The sequence below is a fragment of the Bos taurus genome, chromosome 4, assembly GCF_002263795.3.
Source record: "Bos taurus isolate L1 Dominette 01449 registration number 42190680 breed Hereford chromosome 4, ARS-UCD2.0, whole genome shotgun sequence".
Classification (NCBI taxonomy): domain Eukaryota; kingdom Metazoa; phylum Chordata; class Mammalia; order Artiodactyla; family Bovidae; genus Bos; species Bos taurus.
The window spans coordinates 25,547,548-25,570,276 of NC_037331.1; the positions used below are offsets into that span (position 1 = coordinate 25,547,548).

Genomic DNA, 22,729 nt, shown 5'->3' on the forward strand with positions numbered 1-22,729 from the left:
AATGCTTGTTATTCTGTCCACAAAAGAGGACTGCTGTTTTTGAAGAGGCTGTTTGACAGCTTCCCAGCGAGATCACTTTTTTTTTCCTAAGGGTAAAATGAAAACTTTTATTTTTTAAAATTCTTAATTGGTCTAATAGGTAACAGTTTGTTCAAAATCGTAACAAGGTATTAGAGTGTGTATGTTTACACATAAAGGTATATCATACATATACTTACATATTATATATCTATATACTATATGTCTATGTGCATACTTATATGTAATATATACATAAATTACATGCATTTATTTATTTTTAATTAATTAATTTTAATTGGAGGATAGTTACTTTACAATATTGTAATGGTTTTGCCAAACATCAGTGTGAATCGGCCGTAGGTATAACATGTGTCCCTACCATCATGAACACCCCTCCCGCCTCCCTCCCCACCCTAACCCTCTGGGTTGTCCCGGAGCACTGACTTTGGATGCCCTACTTCATGCATTGAACTCGACACTGGTCATCTGTTTTACATATGGTAATAATACAGTTTCAATGAGATTACTTTTATTTGACTGTGAGCTGGAGACCTCTGTTTTAGCAGGATCACATCCAAAAGCACATCTATGAAACCATGACTATCACATTCTCATTGCTCCAATAGCTTTTCAAATCTTGACCTTCTGCATACCTTGATCTTTTCGCCTCTGTCCTCTCTATTTCCTCATTGTATAGATCATTGAATAGACACAGTATGTTTCATGCAGGAAATCCTCAGGACACACAGGGTGCAGTGTAGAAACATGTTACTACCAGATTTGTCTGCAAAGCCTAACACCTAGATCACAATACAGATAACTTAAAACATAAATGCTACTGATGTTGTGTTACAAAATTTGGCCAATTTAGTGTGTTGTAAACTTTTTTTTTTTATCTCTGGTGATTAACTATTTTGTTTGCTAAGTTTGTGTTGTCTTTATGGCTTTCTAGCAAAGATAAATCAACTGTTTAATTTCAGCTTTGACTTCTAGTGAATGAATAGAATAAATTGCAAAATTATATAAACGTAAAACCATGGAAAAAGGCAAATAGACAAGGGAAGTGTCATTAAGGGACAATATGGAAGAGAGTTAAAGTACCTGGAAACAGCGTCATTAGGGAAGGCCTGATTGCAGTTTGGCAAGTAAATGCATCAGAAGTAATTATTTATAATGTTAAGGTAGTCCAAATAAACTGTTAGGGTATGTGTTCCTATGCAACATCTATTTCTCACAGACTCTGGTCAGGTACATATACATGCCACAGTTCTCTGGGAGAATACTGAGTATTTACTTAAGAGATAATTTTGACATAACTCTCAATTCTCAATGGAAGTTTAAGTGTCCAATTCATAGTCATTCATCAGTTTTATTCTAGCTCATATGGACATTGAATCAGAAATATTAAATTTGATCTAAGTGGCCTAATTTCACTTTTATCATTTTCCTGGCAACTACTTTTCTTCTTTGGTAGATGTCAAGGTTAAATACATAAACGTCAAATAGCAAATGAATGTTAAAAAAGTATATAATCATTACTAGATACTGAAAATTTCACAGTTAGGCTGTATTAATTTAATGGAATCATTTCTTTCCATATAAAGGTTAGTCATTAAAAAGCCCAAATTGAATTTCTTTCTTGTATATTTGAATAGATATTCAGTTGTGCTGTTTTATTTCCTAGAAGGCATTTTTACACACTCATTCTTTTCACATGTGCTATCGAACTAAAAAAAAGACGGATGGTTACCAAACCGAATCTAAACCAATAAAATATTTCAACACATCACTTCTCACATCCATAAATATACTCTTAGTTTTTATCTTGGCCACTTGAAGAGCCAGAAAAATGGGAGCATATATATTAAACAAAAAGGCAACTAAACTTTGTAACATGAACATATCAAACACATACTGAAATCCAAGTGACCGGAGAAGGGAATGGCACCCCACTCCAGTACTCATGCCTGGAAAATCCCATGGACGGAGGAGCCTGGTAGGCTGCACTCCATGGGGTCGCTAGGAGTCGGACACGGCTGAGCAACTTCACTTTCACTTTTCACTTTCATGCATTAGAGCAGGAAATGGCAACCCACTCCAGTGTTCTTGCCTGGAGAATCCCAGGGATGTGGGAGCCTGGTGGGCTGCCATCTATGGGGTCGCACAGAGTCGGACACGACTGAAGCGACTTAGCAGCAGCAGCAGTATTAATTCACACATAGGTTTTTTAGGCCTCAGTCTTTCTGAAAGCAAATTAAGCATCTGGACTGTAGAATGCAAAGAAAAACTGACCTTGGTTGCTTTTAGTTGTTGAATGATGTTTCCTAAATCCAGCACGTGTGAAATAGGCCATTTCACTTGAACTAAATGTGAGTCTACTTTTAAGGACAGTGTTATTTGTAATTGTTTTAAAAGCTCTTAGTCTTAGCCTAGCCAACCTCAGTAAAGCATAGAAACAGTGATCTAATAATGTGATTGACAGCAATTTGCTCTGTCTACCCATCTAAGCTTCTTTTTTGCCAATGGACTGTGACATTGTGGCATCAAGCATTAATATTTACCCCAGAGGAACATGATCCTTTCCCTCATTTTAGGGGGAAATTCTGATTTCTCCCACATTTAAAGAAATTTCCTTTTCTTTAAACACTTAATTAGTTTAAGTGATCAAATTTCTGTTCAATGAGGTATGGAGGAAGATCTGTTGAAGGACTTCAGTGAATACTTTCTTGCTTTTGTGGGGGCATTTATCACCTCCTTCAATCTAGTCATTAGCCCTCAGAGAGTCTGTATTAATATTATTGCTAAGTCATTTCAGTTGTGTCCGAATCTACCATTTTTCATGTTAGAAAACCAAGGACAGCAGGTTTTTTAACCTTAGGATGAAGCCAACACTGAGGATGGCAGGGTGGAAAGGCAGAAGGAGTCTGAGTCTTGATATTCTTTAGCTACTGACTTGATCAAAGCTCTATCTGTCCCACTTCTGGACTTGTTCATTTAGTCCTCAAATATTCATGATATGCACTAAGAATTGTTCTAAGTGTTAGGGATACAGTTTTGAAAAAAAATTATGAAAAGTCCTTATGCAACTAAGCTAGCATTCAAATAGGGGAGGCCAAACATTAAAGAGTGAACTAGTAAATTGTATTGTGTGTATGAAAGTTGTCTCTGTCAGCTTAGGCTTCTATAACAAAAGTGCCGTGGACTGAGATGCTTATAAGCAACAGAAATGTATTGCTCAGGGTTCTGGAAATTCAAGTATAGCGTGCCAGCTTGGTTGGATCTGGTGAGAACGTCTTTTAGGAGGCAGACTGCTGACTCATCATATCCTTACATGTCTGAGAGCAGAGATAAGCAAGTTCTCTTTGACTCTTTTAAGGGTGCTAATCTCATTCATGAAGGTCTATCCTCAGGACCCCCATCTAATCCTAATTATCTCTCAAAGGTCCCCGTCCTAATACCATAATATCAGGGGGTAGGATTTCAAGATGCACATTTGGGAAGATATAAACATTCAGCCTATTGCAAAGGTGATGCACCGAATTAAAACATTAAAAGCACAAGGTAATAAGGTATGCTAGGAGGTGGGAGGGGTATGGTACGTTTGGGAAGACCTAAGTGAGAAGGTGACATTTCATCAAAGATAGCAAAGTATCCAGAGAATAAAATTCCTTAGTGAGTGATTTTTTTCCCTCTGTTATTTGCAGAAGCATGTTTGGAGATAGTGAGCTCATGATAAGGTATTCATGTCTTTATAGGAACTAGTAGCTCCCAGTCTGTCAATACATTTGCATTTTTTGAAATCTGGTATCATGGCCAATTCAAATGATTTCTGTGAATGTGTTATCTCAGACTAATTATATGCTGAGACAATCCCTCTGCTCTCTCTGTTTGCTACTTCTGGCTATTCAGTTTCTAGTAAGGTGGAGAGAGAAAGAATTTACAAGTGGACATTGAAGTTTGTGGTTTTAAAGCATCTATATCACTTCTGCCATAATAGCAATAACAATGGCTAATATTAATTAAGCACTTGTTATACTATGGATAAATTTCAAGTCCTTTGCATTAATTATCTACTTGAATCTGGTCAATAGCCTTCTTGGTTTCTGTATTACCTATTTCCACAATAGAAAATGAAGGACAAAAAGGTTAACTTTGCAAAAGTCACAGGGTAAATGGTAGAATATTGACTTACAACATGGGATTGGACTCTGGAGCCCAAGCAAATTAAATGCAAGATAAAATCTGTCATTTTTTTCAGGTAAATACTGATAACTATTATAGAGTCCTTGAAAGAATGAAGGATCCTGTTCTCTGACAGATCCAACAGCCAATGAAAATCATGAGAACCAATTGTCCTTAACTACAATGAATATGCAAGCCTTTTAAAAAGACTACTTGTGTCAGAACAGTACAAAAACATATAGTCACAAGTTTGGGAAAAGCATATAATGATAAAATTGCTTGTTCATTTCTATGCTTCCAAATTTAGATCAAAATGAAAGTTAAGGCGAATGAACAATGTTGATTTAGTTGGCAGCTAAATGACATTAAAATGCTCTATGTATTTTGTTGTAACCAATTATTAAGAGGAATCATTGCCACCACAACAGTGAAACAGAGTCCATTTCATTATCATGGTACCTTTAATTACCAACCCATTTCTAAACCCATTGCTCTAAAGTATATGGCAAAACCAATACAATATTGTAAAGTTAAATAAAATTAAAAAAAAAAAATAAAGTAAGTCACCTGTAGCGGAAGTTTCAAAAAGAAAGTTAGTGGTTAGGTATTATCTGATACTGACTCCAGAGAAGAGAAGGAGAGAATGGTTTCTGGAGAAGAAGCTTCAAATAGAGGAGAAAATAAGAATTGAGAGTTTATTCTGATGGGGTTGGATCTGGGAATGGTAGCCAGAAAATGTGTTAATGAACTCTAGCATATGGGGAAGAATTTTTCACAGTGCTGCATATTATTCCCCAGGATGTTGATAGGCTTTTGGTTAATAACCTAATAAAGATTTAGGTAATAATATAATTTTTGAAGACCTGAAGTAACAGATTTTTAATTTGCATGGTAATATTCACCTATGAGGAAACATTTTATGCTGTGTTTATTAAAATGATCTGTCCAAGGTTAAATTGCCCCTCCCCTGCCTTCTTCAGCAGGGAATCTTACAGGACTAAGATTCCATGATAGACATTTTAAAAGATACTGAAGACGGATTGATATGTCTGAACACTTTAATGAGTGCCCTAGAGTTCTCTGGGAACCATCGTTGCTATGGAAAGCGAAGGGATTGAGCTAAGCTGTTCCCATGCATGGTCCTAGCATTGAGACTGGAATATTTTCACAAGTGTCAGCCCCATCAGAGAGCCCTCCAGTGGACCAGGAGGTCTTGTCAAGTAGCCAGCATCTCAGGAATCGTGTGACGTTTCCAGATGTTGGTCAAATACCTGGGAACCTAATGACTAAAACTCATATGTGGAAATGAAGTTGAGAACATTCCAGATTTAAAAATGCCCGGTGTGCTCAAATTAAATGCCATATTATTGTCATGACCTTGAGTCTGTCTGCCCTAAAGCAGCACTTTGTCAGTCAACATGTAGGATGTGAACCTTGAGCCTCCCTGGCACATCAGTGGAGCTCTGAACACGTCTTCAGTGTTGTGCTAATGCTAGTCGCCTGCCAGGTAATGCACAACTGAGTATGTGTGGCAGTAGATTCGTGTCAATATTTTCCTTTCTCCAGATTTCATGTTTTTCATATATTGCAGTTCTCTTTTACAATAAAAACTATTTGGCCACATTCTTTAAAAAAATGTATGCTACGTAAATGATATAGTATTATTACTTAGAATTTAAAAAAAATGAAAAGTATTTGGCTTTAGTTCCTGAGCTCTGTGCTATTATGGAAATAAGTGTTATTATTGTGGTAAATCAGTGGACCAATGATTTTTCAGATAAAATGGTTAGCCATTAGGAAGTAAACTTGATTTTTAAAAGTAATGTATTTCCATTATTTGGAAGGAAAGTGTGAGATTGTGAACTATGGAAAATTGATAAAGAAACTCATAATTGATGGTATAACATATACTATAAGGTAGGTAGTTACCAGTACATGTTACTATGTGTGTGCATATATGGATTTTATGCAAATATTTTTATCAAGCCTGCTGATTATATTCATAGGTGTCACCACAGGAACACAAAATTAGCTCCCTTATCGGTGCGTTGGAGACTATTAGTCACAACGGTGCCCCTTTCTTAAGATCCCTCAGGGCAACCCAAGAGAAGTGAGGAATCAGTGCTTTGGTGCTCCGGCCCACAAGGCTGGGCAAGCTGTGGTGTCCTCAGTATGTGCTTAGCATGCCTGCTGCACCTCGGTGGATAACTTACAAAAAGCTTGGAGGATTCATCCTTAATGTTACTTCAACCATCATGTGGTCTTTTAATTTAAAGTGATGTGACAGTTTATGATGAGTGTGTGTGTGCTTGGTCACATCTGACTCTTCATGATCCCATGGACTGCAGCCCGCCAGGCTCCTCTGTCCATGGAATTCTCCAGGCAAAAATATTGCAGTGGATTGCCATTTTCTTCTCCAGGAGATCTTCCCAACCCATGTCTTCTGTATCTTCTGCATTGGCAGGCAGATTCTGTACCACTCAGCCACCTGGGAAGCACAAGATTTATCATAGAAGGGCTTAGCCACATCTGCCCTTTGTCCATTATTCCTGGGTTATTTCTACACCCATGTGTGGTGGTGGTGTGTGTGTGTGTGTGTGTGTGTGTGTATGCATGCATAGGCAGTAGTGATGCTCTCAGTAGACCTTTTGGTGGTGTATGACAAACTAGAGTTAGAAGATAAGCCCTTTTAGGACTTCCTCTCAGTTTTAGAAAGGAATGCTCCTGTTCATGTAAGCTTAAGCATTTACAAACTGGAGTTTGTTTTTTCTTAACAAATCAGTTGACAGTTTGAGTTCATAGTTCTAAGATTGTTTTTGGGGGGCAGGATATGTCAAAAAGTTTCAGAGAATTTTTAAGACTATCATCAGTCCCACACAATCACTGGCTCTCCAGTTAGGTGTGGCTTTGCTTCCAGTCCTGAAAAGTACCAAAAATATTTAGGTTCTGGCATTTTCGGATACACATACACACACATACAACCACAAATAAGATCTTTGGGTGCATCTGTTCTTAAGCATTCTAACTATGGGACGGATTTATTATGGGAATAGAGAGGATGATTCATGCTTGAATCATAATAGATGGCTAAAATGAGGAACTATGAAACCTCCTTTGTGTGGTCCACTTCAAGGAGAAAATGATTAGCCTTCAAAATTGTAGGCATTTTGTCATGTGAAAGGGATCAAGGCAGTGAAAGCTGCTAATTCAGTTTTCTAATGATAAATATTCTCAAACAGGGAGTTGCATCCTCAGGTAATTGTCTTCCTATGGTTGCCTGGGGAGAGGAGTTACATGCAAACCTCCAAGTGTCTGTAGTGCATTGGACTTGCACTTCCTCCTGGCTGCTCATCTGGCTTTTTTCATTCAGTACACCGCTGGACACTTCCAGGGACTCTCACAATAAACTTTTTGATGGCTCATCACAAAGGGTGAAGCAGCAAATGGAGAAGGGCACTCTGGAGCTGAAAGGAGTGGGTTTCCTTTGGTTTGGCCTAGTCAAAACATCACATGCCCTGCAAATTTCACTCTTACCATATCAGACTTCTCCCAGCAAAGCGTGTGGAGGGTTTCTTTTTTTGAAAACTTTATTGGAGTAGATTTACAATGTGGTGTTACTTTCAGATGTACAACAAAGTATTTCAGTTATGCATATACATGTATTCATTCTTTTTCAGTTTCTTTCCCATATAGATCATTACAGAATATTGAATAGAGTTCCCTGTGCTATACAGTAGGTCCTTCTGGTTTATCTATTTTATATGTAGTGGGGTGTGTATGTCACACACATGTTTATCTGTTTTATGTGCAGTGGTGTGTCTAATTTCTCTCTCCCCCTGATGTTCCCCCTTTGGTAACCATAAGGTTATTTTCAAAATCTGTGAGTCAGTTTCTGTTTGTGAAATAAGTTCATTTGTATTATTTTTTTAATTAGATTACACATATGAGTGATATCATATTTGTCTTTCTCTGACTTATTTCACTTAGTATGATAATCTGTAGGTCCGTCCATGTTGCTGCAAATGGCATGATTTTGTTCTTTTTATGGCTGAGTAGTATTCATTTGTATATATGTACCACATCTTTTTTATCCATTCCTCTCAATAGACATTTAGGTTGCTATTATAATGTCTTAGTTATTGTGAATACTGCTGCAATGAATATCTGGGTGCATGTATCTCTACAAATTATGGTTTTCTCCAGATACATGCCCAGAAGGATTTCTTAGGACCATTTTAATATATGGTTTAGTTAGCTTGAAGTTAAGTATTCAGGGAACACACTTAAAAGTATATGGAAATAGTAATATAACTCAGGCCGTATAGAGACTCACAGATTTTCATGGGACAGTTAGGAGTCAAATCATACAAACACATTGAACTTATGTTTTGCTTTCAAAGCAGTTTAATTATACTGACCAATCTAGACAGCATGTTAAAAAGCAGAGGCATTACTTTGCCGACAAGGTCCATATAGTCAAACCTATGGTTTTTCCAGTAGTCGTGTATGTACGTGAGAGTTGGACCATAAAGAAGGCTGAGTGCCAAGGAATGGATGCTTTTGAACTATGGTGTTGGAGAAGACTCTTGAGGGTCCCTTGGACTGCAAGGAGATCAAACTAGTCCATCCTAAAGGATATTAACCCTGAATATTCACTGGAAGGACTGATGCTGAAGCTGAAGCTTTGGCCACCTGATGAGAAGAGCTGACTCATTAGAAAAGACTCTGATGCTGGGAAAGATTGAGGGCAAGAGGAGAAGGGGACGACAGAGGATGAGATGGTTGGATGGCATCACTGACTCAGTGGACATGAGTTTGAGTGAACTCAGAGAGATGGTGAAGGACAGGGAAGCTATGGTGTCTCAAAGAGTTGGACACGGCTTAGGGACTGAACAACAATTACACTGAAACTGCATTGCCAAATCCATAACCCACTGTTGCATATAGTGAACTCTATCTGCTAGAAGTCACCAAAGAGAGTCATCAGGAGTGACCACACTCTAGTAGCACCTAATCTTACTCTGGAAATTGTATCATTACTGTGAATGGGATAGAAAGTATTGAGAATTTGTCTGTAAGAAAGAACTCATTATAATAAAAACATTCATTTGCAATGCACTGCGGACAGTGACTTATTCACTCCATGAGTCATTTACTGAGTGCCTCCTGCCTACTACAGGAGGGGCACACTGCCCCTCAGCAGCCTTCCATCTCTGTGCCCAGACAGAAGGCAGAGTGGAGAAATGCTGGCAAATACAGAAGCGCGTAAGCATCTAACACAAACTTGCCCCCTGGACAGGATGAGCAGGTGTGTTCATGGAGAGAGAAGATCATGGGTCATGGGAAATACAGTTCAGGTCAGGGGAACTCAGGGGAAATCCCTGAATTCCACTTAGGATGCAATCTCTAAATCCCTGCCCTGCATTCATCCACACAGGTCCCACAGTTTGTAAAAGGAGAGTTTGTGTTGGGCCAAGGGAAGCAAGCATGTTACCATCATTTTTCATTTATTTCAAATATTTATTCTGCACCCACTATGTTCTAGGTCCTGCTTTGTGTTCCGGGGGTATAAAAGCAACCATAAATTTCTCCTGGAGCTTCCATTCTAGAGCCCAGGCTTCTAAGGACTTCACATGACTTAATCCACTTAATTCCCACAAAAATCTACGTGGAAGATGCTATCATCCATTTTACAGATAAGGAAACTGAGGCCCTGAGAATGTACATAATTTTCAGAAGTAGAATAGATGCCCAATCAATGACTTCCAGTCCGTTTTGCTGTCCTGCCTGTGGATTCTTGAAATGGAAATGTATGTTTGGAAGAAGGGTAGACAGGAAATTGGGAAGGGTGGAAAATAATTAGCATTGCCTGCTGAGTGTGCCAAGCATTAGGAGTACTGTACTGTACTCAGTTTATCTAATATTGTCTAATATTTATCTAATACCTAATGTTTATCTAATATTGTCCTGTAACATTTTATTTTATGAGGTTAAACTGTTTGCTAAGGGTCCCCACCAGTTAAGTGGAAGGCCAAGGAATTGTCAGATTCCAAGGGCTCATGAATTTTCCTCTATACCAACACCACCTCAAAAGGGAAAAACAAAACCAGAAAACTAACATGAGAAAACTCAATTTTCAAGTGTCCTTCAAAATCCTTGGATGATTTTTTTAGGGGTTGTTCATTCTATTATTTTGAATTGAAATCATAGTCACTGAGCAACTTAAACCTAGAATCAGATTTAGTGAATGGAATGAATAGGTACTTCTGCTCATAAAAAGAAGTTCTCATGATGTGTCCAGCATGTGTTTTGGGAGGGATTCTCACATCCTTTTTTATTTTTTAAGAGAAACTGTGTGGCAATATCATTTGAAAAATTTCACATCCTATTTCACAGAAAGTTATTATCTTTGAGAGTACAAAACATAAGTTCAAAGAAAACTTTAAATTGACTAATCATGTGACAATTTGCTTTTATGTTTTGACTTGCTCCCCATGCATGACCAGCACCTAGTCACAGAAGCCATCACAGGAGTGGTGTGACCTGTTTATCCTTGCCCCTACTTGGTGATATGATAGCTCAGCCATCTGGACAGGGTCCCTCTGGTTTTTCTGGGAACTCCCCCACCCCCGGGTTGCCAGATACATGCTGAAGAGCTAGTCTGCTCCCAACCCCCACCCAGCACCTTGCACGTGTGTCTGTCCACCAGAACCTGCCAACCCCCATGACAGCTAAGATGCTGGAGCCCTTGAAATTCTGTAGCTGCTCAGGCTTCCGCTTTAAGCTGGAAGAGCTTCTCTGACGGCCGTTAAGGTAGAGCTGCTTCCTTCCATGGAGAAGGCAATGGCACCCCACTCCAGTACTCTTGCCTGGAAAATCCCATGGACAAAGGAGCCTGGTGGGCTGCAGTCCATGGGGTCGCTAAGAGTCAGACACGACTGAGTGACTTCACTCTCACTTTTCACTTTCCTGCACTGGAGAAGGAAATGGCAACCCACTCCAGTGTTCTTGCCTGGAGAATCCCAGGGCTGGGGGAGCCTCGTGGGCTGACATCTATGGAGTCACACAGAGTCAGACACGACTGAAGTGACTTAGCAGCTCCCTTCCAGGGTCTTCACTAAGATGTGAGTCAGGATGCTATTGATTATTTTCTTTCCACACACCCACGGTGAGAGTGCAGCGGATACAGCAACAGACAAATCCAGGGAAGAGGCATCATGTATGGTCACATTCACCTCTCATCACTGGTGGCCGAAGCTTCTTGTTAAACTCATCATTCTGGGCTACCTTTTCCGTCAGGATGACTACTCTCCTGGGAGTTGCCTAGCCCCACTGCAAAAAGGCTTCTGGAGGGACCGCCTTCCCACTTTCCTGAATATGCCCAAACCAACTCTCAGACTCAAGTCAGAATGCCCATCGCACTATGTGATGCTTAGTAGAAGTGAGACATCACAATCATTGTCGTGTTCCATCTTTACAACAACTCCATGAGGAAAGAATATTATTTCTGTGAGTCAGTTAAGGCTTAATGTGATGAAGTAACTTGTCCAAGGACATGGAGAGTGACCAAGATGAAACATCCATCTTTTAAAAAAGAAAGAATTTGAAGATGTTTCCCTTTTCTTTTTAGGGACCAATTAAAAACAGATTTGTACAATAGGGTTATTGAATTACAGAAGCATTTATATCTCAATGAACTAATGATTCATAGCACATTGCTTTTAAAAGACAAAGCAAGGAACATAGAGTGCCTGCCTCCAGTGACACATCATATATGATACTGAGGGTACTGCTGTGCTCACACAGGCACGCATCTGACATGGGGTAAGTCAGACAGCTGTTCTTTGTGGGCGGCTGAAGACTGCAGAACGTGAACCACTTATTCAAATAAACCTGTTGGCTGATTCTCTGAATCTGTGCCAGGTGATAAGCTGAGAGCTGTCTTGAGAAGTTTTCTTTTCCTAGTGCTTATCCGCCCCCCTCCACAATAAGCTATTTGAGTACCTAAAATGGTTCGAGTATGATAGAGACAGTAGTAAAAACTCCTGCTGAAATGAGGTCAGGATCATAAACTTGTTCTCACAAGTGACAAATAACATGTTAAGGGTAGATGTGCAATAATCTATGTAAATGGAGTTCAACATACATATAATAAGTGTGAGATCTGGATTTAGTAGCAAAACTGCAAATGCACCTTGTCTTGCCCTTACTGCCCCTACCGTCTGTGCTACTTTACCGCATGGACGGGATTACTGGGGCTTCTCTGTGAAACATTTTCATCTTCCCTGCTCGCCTCAGTTTCCAGAAACTTTACACATGACAATTCCACTTCGTAGAGCATGTCTGTACTAAAATCATCCTACTAGAAGTCTTCTGTTGGAAGCGAAGAGATTTTTGTATGAAGTTCATAAAAATAGCATTTACTCACTTTCCTAGTGTGAGCATTTGTGTACACCACCTTAGAGATGGTGGTGTGTATTATGTTCTAGTGTATATTACACATCCTGAAATGATGTATGAACTCTGAGATCTTCTCCCACAATAGGTATAATGATGAAAATGAAAACAATATTTATAGGCAACTTTAAAGTTTTAAAATGTTCACATGCATTTTCATATTAGTGGAATTAATACATATTAATCCATGACATTTAGTATATCATGTTGTTAATGAACTTCTTGCTGTATGTTTTATTATCCACAAATATGGTATGGACCTAACAGAAGCAGGAGATATTAAGAGGTGGCAAGAATACACAGAAGAACTGTACAAAAAAGAGCTTCACGACCAAGATAATCACGATGGTGTGATCATTCACCTGGAGCCAGACATCCTGGAATGTGAAGTCAAGTGGGCTTTAGGAAGCATCACTATGAACAAAGCTAGTGGACATGATGGAATTGCAGTTGAGCTATTTCAAATCCTGAAAGATGATGCTGTGGAAGTGCTGCACTCAATATGCCAGCAAATTTGGAAAACTCAGCAGTGGCCACAGGACTGGAAAAGGTCAGTTTTCAATCCCAACTTCAATTCCAATTTCCAATTTTCAATCCCAACTTTCAATTCCAATTTCAACTGGAAAAGGTCAGTTCCAATCCCAAAGAAGGGCAATGCCAAAGAATGCTCAGACCACTTCACAATTGGACTCATCTCACATGCTAGTAAAGTAATGCTCAAAATTCTCCAAGCCAGGCTTCAGCAATACGTGAACCATGAACTTCCAGATGTTCAAGCTGGTTTTAGAAAAGGCAGAGGAACGAAAGATCAAATTGCCAACATCCACTGGATCATGGAAAAAGCAAGAGAGTCCCAGAAAAACATCTATTTCTGCTTTATTGACTATGCCAAAGCCTTTGACTGTGTGGATCACAATCAACTGGAAAATTCTGAAAGAGATGGGAATACCAGACCACCTGACCTGCCTCTTGAGAAACCTATATGCAGGTCAGAAAGCAACAGTTAGAACTGGACATGGAACAACAGACTGGTTCCAAATAGGAAAAGGAGTACGTCAAGGCTGTATATTGTCACCCTGCTTATTTAACTTATATGCAGAGTACATCATGAGAAATTCTGGGCTGGATGAAGCACAAGCTGGAATCAAGATTGCCAGGAGAAATCTCAGTAACCTCAGATATGCAGATGACACCACCCTTACGGCAGAAAGTGAAAAGGAACTAAAAAGCCTCTTGATGAAAGAGGAGAGTGAAAAAGTTGGCTTAAAGCTCAGCTTCAGAAAACGAAGGTCATGGCATCTGGTACCATCACTTCGTGGGAAATAGATGGGGAAGCAATGGAAACAGTGTCAGACTTTATTTTTGGGGGCTCCAAAATCACTACAGATGGTGACTGCAGCCATGAAATTAAAAGACGCTTACTCCTTGGAAGGAAAGTTATGACCAACCTAGATAGCATATTCAAAAGCAGAGACATTACTTTGCCAACAAAGGTCCGTCTAGTCAAGGCTATGGTTTTTCCAGTAGTCAAGTATGGATGTGAGAGTTGGATTGTGAAGAAAGCTGAGTGCTGAAGAATTGATGCTTTTGAACTGTGGTGTTGGAGAAGACTCTTGAGAGTCTCTTGGACTGCAAGGAGATCCAACCAGTCCATCCTAAAGGAGATCAGTCCTGGGTGTCCATTGGAAGGACTGATGCTGAAGCTGAAACTCCAGTACTTTGGCCACCTCATGCGAAGAGTTGACTCATTAGAAAAGACCCTGATGCTGGGAGGGATTAGGGGCAGGAGGAGAAGGGGACGACAGAGGATGAGATGGCTGGATGGCATCACCGACTCGATGGACATGAGTTTGAGTAAACTCCGGGAGTTGGTGATGGACAGGGAGGCCTGGCGTGCTGTGATTCATGGGATTGCAAAGAGTCGGACACGACTGAGTGACTGAACTGAACTGAATGAAGGAGAACCATTTGTTATTGTCTCCAGATGAAAAAAATGATTGGGTATTATGCTCTTCTCCACTAGGTAAACAATAATGCAAAGCCATGGGGAAAGTTATATTTATATGGTATAAAATACTGTGAAATAAACAAACCTAGAATTGTTATTATGAAGTAGTTTGTCATTCTTTTTTTATTAAATTCTTTCAGCACAGGTCAGGAGTGGTTTGATAAATGTTCAACTCTGTAGTTACATTTTTCAGAAACGAAATAAATTCTGAGTGAAAAGAAATGATTTTCTTTTTCTTTGCACCCTGGATAAACAATGAAATTCCGATTGCATTCACCTACCAAATATAATATATTTTCCTGGATTTCTTGACTACAGACATACAACATAAAATGAGATAAAAATTTTAATTTTGTGTGATTGGACATAGGTGGACAGATTATATGTCTTTTCATGGTTACGCAGAGTTGCCAGCCAACAAGCAAAATTTATGACTGCCCTGCCTTCATTTAGAGTTGTGGTTGGAAGTCGTTGCTGAACTGGACATTGTAGATCCCTTTACATTTACATTAGATGTGGAAGTAGATCTATTCATTGTAACATGAGCAGAACATAATCAAGGGTATGTTTTCTCTAAGCTTTCTTCTCTTTCTGTTAACTTAGGCTCTGAAGAACGAGGCCCCAAGAGACGGAAGACCTCATAAGATGGAAGTCACCAGAGTCTTATAATCATCATGTGGAGGAAAGCAACATGCCAGGAATACCCAGGTTAGACTATTGTCCAACTGAAAAATAAACTTTATATGACCATCAGATGAGATCAGTCACTCAGTCGTGTCCGACTCTTTGCGACCCCATGAATCGCAGCACGCCAGGCCTCCCTGTCCATCACCAACTCCCGGAGTTCAACCAGACTCACGTCCATCGAGTCAGTGATGCCATCCAGCCATCTCATCCTCTGTCGTCCCCTTCTCCTCCTGCCCCCAACCCCTCCCAGCATCAGAGTCTTTTCCAATGAGTCAAATCTTCGCATGAGGTGGCCAAAGTACTGGAGTTTCAGCTTTAGCATCATTCCTTCCAAAGAAATCCCAGGGCTGATCTCCTTCAAAATGGACAGGTTGGATCTCCTTACAATCCAAGGGACTCTCAAGAGTCTTCTCCAACATCACAGTTCAAAAGCATCAATTCTTTGGCGCTCAGCTTTCTTCACAGTCCAACTCTCACATCCATACATGACCACAGGAAAAACCATAGCCTTGACTAGACGGACCTTTGTTGGCAAAGTAACGTCTCTGCTTTTGAATATGCTATCTAGGTTGGTCATAACTTTCCTTCCAAGGAGTAAGCGTCTTTTAATTTCATGGCTGCAGTCACCATCTGTAGTGATTTTGGAGCCCAGATTTTTTGAAGTCTACTATAGCAGCTAGTGCTGTCTAACCAATGCAAAATTGAATATGTATTTCAATGAGTTAATATCATGTGAAAGATAAAAACCACACCCTAAATAAATTTTTTAAGTTATGAAAAGTTAATCACTCTTAATAAGACTAGCTTATTTTCTTATTTTAAAAATTACAGATACTGCATAAACTGAATACAAATGGTTTTCAGAGATTATTATAATCAACTTTTTTTTTACCAACTGATAGAATTTATAGATATACTTTCTAACTAGTTACACAGGTATTATCTCACTTTTAAAGAAATATATCTTGGCTATTGTAAATAGTGCTGCTGTGAATGTTGGAGTGTATATACATTTTATATTCTGGTTTTCTCTGAGTATATGTCCAGCAGTGGGATTGCTGGGTTGTATGATAGTTCTATTTTTAGTTTTTTAAGGAACCTCCATACTGTTTTCCGTAGTGGCTGCATCTGTTTACACTCCCACCAACAGTACAAACGGGTTCCCTTTTCTCCACATCCGCCCCAGCATTTATTGTTCGTAGATTTTTTAATGACGGTCCTTCTGACCGGTGTGAGGTGATATCTCATTGTAGTTTTGTTTGCAGTTCTCTAATGATTAGTGGTATTGAGCATCTTTTCATATGTTTGTTGGCCATCTGTATGTCTTTGGAAACATGTCTATTTAGATCTGCCCATTTTTTGATTGGGTTGTAATTTTTTGTATTGAGCTACATGAGCTGCTTGTATATTTTGGAGATTAATCCTCTGTCATCTGCTTTATTTGCAAATAGTTTCTCTCATTCTGAGGATTGTCATTATATCTTATTTATGGCTTCCTTTGCTGCTCAAAAGTTTTTAAGTTTAATTAGGTCTCATTTGTTTTTAAGTACTCTAGTGAAAGTCTCTCAGTAGTGTCTGATTCTTTGTGACCCCATGGACCGTAGCCCGCCAGGCTTCTCTGTCCATGGAATTCTCCAGCCCAGAATACTGGAGTGGGTAGCTCCAGGGGATCTTCCCAACCCAGGGATTGAACCCAGGTGTCCCACATTACAGGAGGATTCTTTACTGTTTGAGCCACCAAGGAAGTACTCTAGGAGGTGGTCAAAAAAGATCTTGCTCCTATTTATGTCAAAGAGTGTTCTGCCTGTGATTTCCTTTAAGAGTTTTATAGTATCTGGCCTTAAATTCAGATCTTTAGTCCATTTTGAGTTCGTTTTTGTGTCTGGTATTAGGGAGTATTATAATTTCATTCTTTTACATGTAGCTTTCAAGTTTCCCCAGCACCACTTATTGAAGAGGCTGTCTTTTCTCCTTTGTGTATTCTTGCCCACTTTGTCATAGATTAGGTGACCACAGGTGCATGGGTTTATCTCTGGGCTTTGGAAACAACCTTAATGTTCATCAAGAGAGGAATGGAAAAAGAAGCTGTGGTACATATATACAATGGAATATTACTCAGCTATAAAAGGAAGGAAATTGGGTTATTTGCAGAGACATGGATGGACCTAGACACGAGAGAGTCATACAGAGTGAAGTAAGTCAGAGAGAGAAAAACAAATACCTTATATTAAAGCATATAGGTCAGAATCTAGAGCTGTTGAATCACTCAGTCCTGTCCAACACCTTGTGACCCCATGGACTGTAGCCCTTCAGGCTTCTCTGTCCATGGGATTTTCCAGGCAAGAATATTGGAGTGGGTTGCTATTTCCTTCTCCAGGAGGTCTTCCCACACCAGGGGTTAAACTTGGGTCTCCTGCATTACACAAAGATTCTTTACCATCTGAGCCACCACGGAAGTAATACCACATTGTAAAAGCAGCTAACTCCAATAAAAGTAAATTTTAAAAAAGCAAGCTGAAACACATAAAGGAATTGATAGATAGCAAGAACACTTTCGTTTGCATATTTGATAGATGAGACTCTAATTAAATAAATAGGTACTATTTTACTTTGTTCTGAAATGTACAAACTCCAGCATGGTGTTAGCAGCTGGAGAAGTGATTTAAAGCAAACTGAAATTTGGAGAAACCTTGTCACATTTAAAAAGTGATCTGAGCATGTTTCTGTTTATGTGTGAATTCTTGCCACATGTATTTACATGCACATTCTCAGTCTTGGTGGCCAAGGGTCAGGAGCCAGAGTTGGAGATCCAGTGAGCCATTTCCTATCTGTGAGACTGGGACAGTTTACCTGTCCAAGCCTCAATTTCCCCATTTGTAATATGAGAACAATAATATCTAAGCTATAAGCTTTTTATGAAAGTAAAAGGAAATAATGCATGTGAAAGTATCCTTTAATTTGTAAAACAAAATCATATTTGTTGTCATTATTTATTGGACCTTATATTCCATCACAAAAAATATAAATTCATAGAAAAACTTGGCTTAAGTTCAGCAGAAATTCACTTTTGGCAATGTTGCCTGAATATGTGTATTTTTAAAAATATGTCTGTGTTTCCCTGTACTTTTGTGCTCCCTTGCACTGGGTTAAAGAAAAGACAAATTAGTCATCTGAGATTATCCATACAATCCACTCCTGTAGGTCAAGATGGAGACATGTTAATGGAGGAACGATATCATTTATTTACAAACACTTCAGTTAATTGAAGTGACTATGCATATTCAGCTGACCTCAGAGCTTCTAGAGGGTCACTGTGTATAGGAAAAAAATAAAGGAATCATCAACATTCATCATACTGACGCCTGTTTGTCTGATATTTTTTAGAATATTGTGGGAAGCTAACAGTAAAATTTGGCAAACAATTTGGAATTCGTGTGTGTGTGTTTTATAATATGTGGCTTTTAGAGTTGTAGTTAATCTTGGCTCAAACCCCATTCTTTAGAGTTCTCGGCAAACCAAGTTTTCAAATACAGGATATGCTGAACACTAATTTGTGAAAGGATAGAGGATGTGGATAAATTTAATATTCATATATGTCTTGATATTTTTGAGAGTTGCTTTCAATTAGAGAATAACTACTAGATTTTTTTGAAAAATAATGACTATTTTAGACAAACTTATTTTTTAAATTTATTTTTTAATTTGAGGGAAATTGCTTTATAATATTATATTGTGTGGTATTGGCTTTATGACATTAATCAGTCATAATGGTATATATATTCCCTCCCTCTTAAGCTTCCCTCTCCCTCGCAAATTATCACAGAAGGCCAAGCTGGGCTCTGTGTGTTATTTACCAACTCCCCACTATCTCTTTTACACATTGTAGTGTATATATGTCAGCGCTACTTTGTAGATATTTTTAAAATAAGCGGGGTGACAATATATAGCTTTGACGTACTCCTTTCCCAATTTGGAACCAGTCCGTTGTTCCATGTCTGGTTCTAACTGTTGTTTCTTGACCTGCATTCAGATATCTCAGGAGGCAGGTAAGGTGATCTGGTATTCCCATCTCTTTCAGAATTCCCCACAGTTTTTTGTTTTTCTTTTTAAATGGCTACTCTAACATGTAATGATTACATTGACATGTAAAATTTATCACAGTCTAATGGTGTCATTTTACCACAGAGAAGTTTGAAATCTTGCTTTTCTTTATATCCCTTTACCCTCCTCTATTTTCAGTATAAATTATCTTCAATATTTCCTCTATGTACATATGGCGCTGCATGAAACAGTACTATATTTTGCATTTCAATCATCAAAAGTAATTTAGTATTTTGTCTGTATATTTGTATATTATGTTCAAGTTTGCTTCCTGATATTCTAGGAATTTTTCTTACTGTATGTATTTTTTTCTTCAACGGACTTGCTTTGGCCATTCTTTTAGATTAGAGATGCTGGGAGCATATTCTCTTAGCCTTCCTTCATTTCAGCATATCCTCCACCATCTTAGCCCCTCCTCCTGGAATAGAGTAGTTCTTACCTAAAGAGTATTTGGGGGCTTTTGTTTGTTTTGTCTGTGCCTGCTAGGTTACCAGATTGCTAGCTTCTTTAACTGAAAACCTGGGACACATGAGGCCAGTAGAAAATTCAGAGAGCTCACCAGCGTGCCACTCCTGAGGTCGCTAGCCAAGCTGCCCTCTTTTCTCCTTTTGGAGTCTTTTGATGTTTATTTTATGTATAAAGTCCAAAGGTTTCCATTGTAACTAATGGGAGAAAAAATATATATTTACTTTGTCTTCTTGAAAGTGAAACTTAGAGCTTGTGTATTTAACCACTAAGTGAAGTCGCTCAGTCGTGCCGGACTCTTTGCGACCCCATGGATAGTGGCCTGCACCAATCTCCTCTGTCCATGGGATTTTCCAGGCAAGAATACTGGAGTGGGTTGCCATTTCCTTCTCCAGGGAATCTTCCCAACCCAGGGATCGAACCCAGGTCTCACATTGTAGACAGACGCTTTACCGTCTGAGCCACCAGGGAAGTCCATTTAACCACTAGGATATCTTTATATCCCACTGGAGAGTTAATTGCTGATTAATCTGAAATGCAGTGCACAGCTTCTGAATCTTTAGAACCAAGTGAGTGATTCATTCCAGGCTTAAATGATTTTCTGTACTTAGCAAATTATAGTAAAGCAGATGCAGTACTTGGACCTATATTATTGTGAGTTATGAAAAGTGGAAATATTTTCCTTTTATATTATGCCAAAATATCTAAGAATTCTGCCTAAAAATGAATGCTATGATTCCAAAATGTAGAAAAATGAAAATAGTTTGTTTAAGAAACTTCTGGGGCCTTACTCTTGATACAGTGATGAGGCATTTCAGACAGCTAATCAGTTAGAGAGTAAAGCACTGAAAAGTGTGTCCCTCTGAATTTTCCATCCTGCTTCAACAGACATCAGGAGTGTTTATATTGTTTCTTAATCAACACCAAAAAACAGAGTTCACCATTAACTCGATAGCTGTTTTCAAACTTTTTAAAGCAATACAAATAATGAACACATAGAACAAAATAATAGAATAGTCAAGAAATCCATTGGGAGTTTTGCCTAGAACTAAATGCTGAAGTATAAACCAAATTTTATTCAAAATCTTAAAGGTTATAAGATTTCTAAGGTAGAATAAAGCTACTGTTACATAAATTAATTACTGAAATCATATGACTTTTATTCATTGAAAGTTCTGCCAAATAAAATGAAGTAAAACTGGATATATCTATCATATTTCTGATTTTGTGCTACTGTTTTGGTTTTGACAAATGAAACAATCATGAAGCTAACTTAAGCTCAGCAGAACTTTGCCCGTTTTGAAGATCTCCTTAGACTAGTAATTTTCAAGGAAAACTTGTACTTGTATATCTCCTGTAAGGTTTAGTTCAGTTCAGTCGCTCAGTTGTGTCCGACTCTTTGTGACCCCATGAACTGCAATACGCCGGGCTGTCCATCACCAACTCCCAGAGTTTACCCAAACTCATGTCCATTGAATCGGTGATGCCATCTAACCATCTCATCCTCTGTCGTCCCCTTCTCCTCCTGCCCCCCATCTTTCCCAACATCAGGATCTTTTGAAATGAGTCAGCTCTTCACATCAGGTGGCCAAAGTACTGAAGTTTCAGCTTCAACATCAGTCCTTCCAATGAACACCCAGGACTGATCTCCTTTAGGGTGGACTGGTTGGATCTCCTTGCAGTCCAAGGGACTCTCAAGAGTCTTCTCCAACACCACCGTTCAAGAGCATCAATTCTTCTGCACTCAACTTTCTTTATAATCCAACTCTCTCATCCATACATGACCACTGGAAAAACCATAGCCTTGACTAGATGGACCTTTGTTGACAAAGTAATGACTCTGCTTTTCAATATGCTGTCTAGGTTGGTCATAACTTTCCTTCCAAGGAGTAAGCGTCTTTTAATTTCTTGGCTGCAATCACCCTCTGCAGTGATTTTGGAACCCCCCAAAATAAAGTCTGACACTGTTTCCACTGTTTCTCCATCTATTTGCTATGATGTGATGGGACCGGATGCCACAATCTTAGTTTTCTGAATGTTGAGCTACTTAAAGTGTGGCCTGTGAATCAATGTCAGATCATGAATGATAAGTTACCTGTATAACACCGTAATTACAGAAATTAAAAATGTGCATTTAGAAACTTTTATAGAAAGTTGATATCACAATAGCATCCAAGTATATGATCAGTGGATTTGTTCCCTTGAACAGAATCTGGGCCAGTTTCGATGTTTCCAGACTTGTGTGGTGGGTCCAGGTGGTACAGCTTCTGAACCACATATTGGTCTCTAGCAGATTAGAAATAAAAAAATAAAATATGTATCTCACCAAAAATAGTCTTAGCAATACAGTAAAGTATAGATTATATGGGTCATATTCAAATTTAAAAATATATATTTTATGGCTCATTTGGTAAATATCAATTCATATAATCAAATTCAAATCAATTCATATAAAATATTTTCCTATGTTGAAGTATTGACTATAATGAGAAGGCAAAGTTAATGACTTTAATCTTCCTGTAAAAAAACTTTTTATAGGATCACTGTCAAGTCAGAAATTGTAAGATGTTAGGTTGTATTAGACTTCATTGTTCCTCAGAATATCAAATACAAATTAATTAGCTAAGGAAATTTTTCATTTCACCCATGAGACATGTTTATGCACTGAGAGTATGGAAATACTCTGTCCACCTTTCTCACCCTAGGCCAGTTGTGGACATCAAGATTTATAGTGGTTTTCAAAGTTTGACCCTCAGCCTGTGGGTTTTAGCATCAACTGGCAACTAGTTAGAAATGCACATTTTTGTG

General features: G+C 38.7%; 1 long non-coding RNA gene across 2 annotated transcripts in view; it reads left to right on the forward strand.

Moving 5' to 3' along the window:
- LOC101907877 (uncharacterized) overlaps nt 1–22,729 on the forward strand; it is a 226,325-nt gene that overhangs the window by 16,207 nt on the left and 187,389 nt on the right. For both annotated transcript variants that reach the window (XR_009494191.1, XR_009494192.1), the window contains exon 2: nt 15,272–15,376. This is a non-coding gene — a long non-coding RNA (uncharacterized lncRNA). The remainder of the gene's footprint in view (nt 1–15,271; nt 15,377–22,729) is intronic.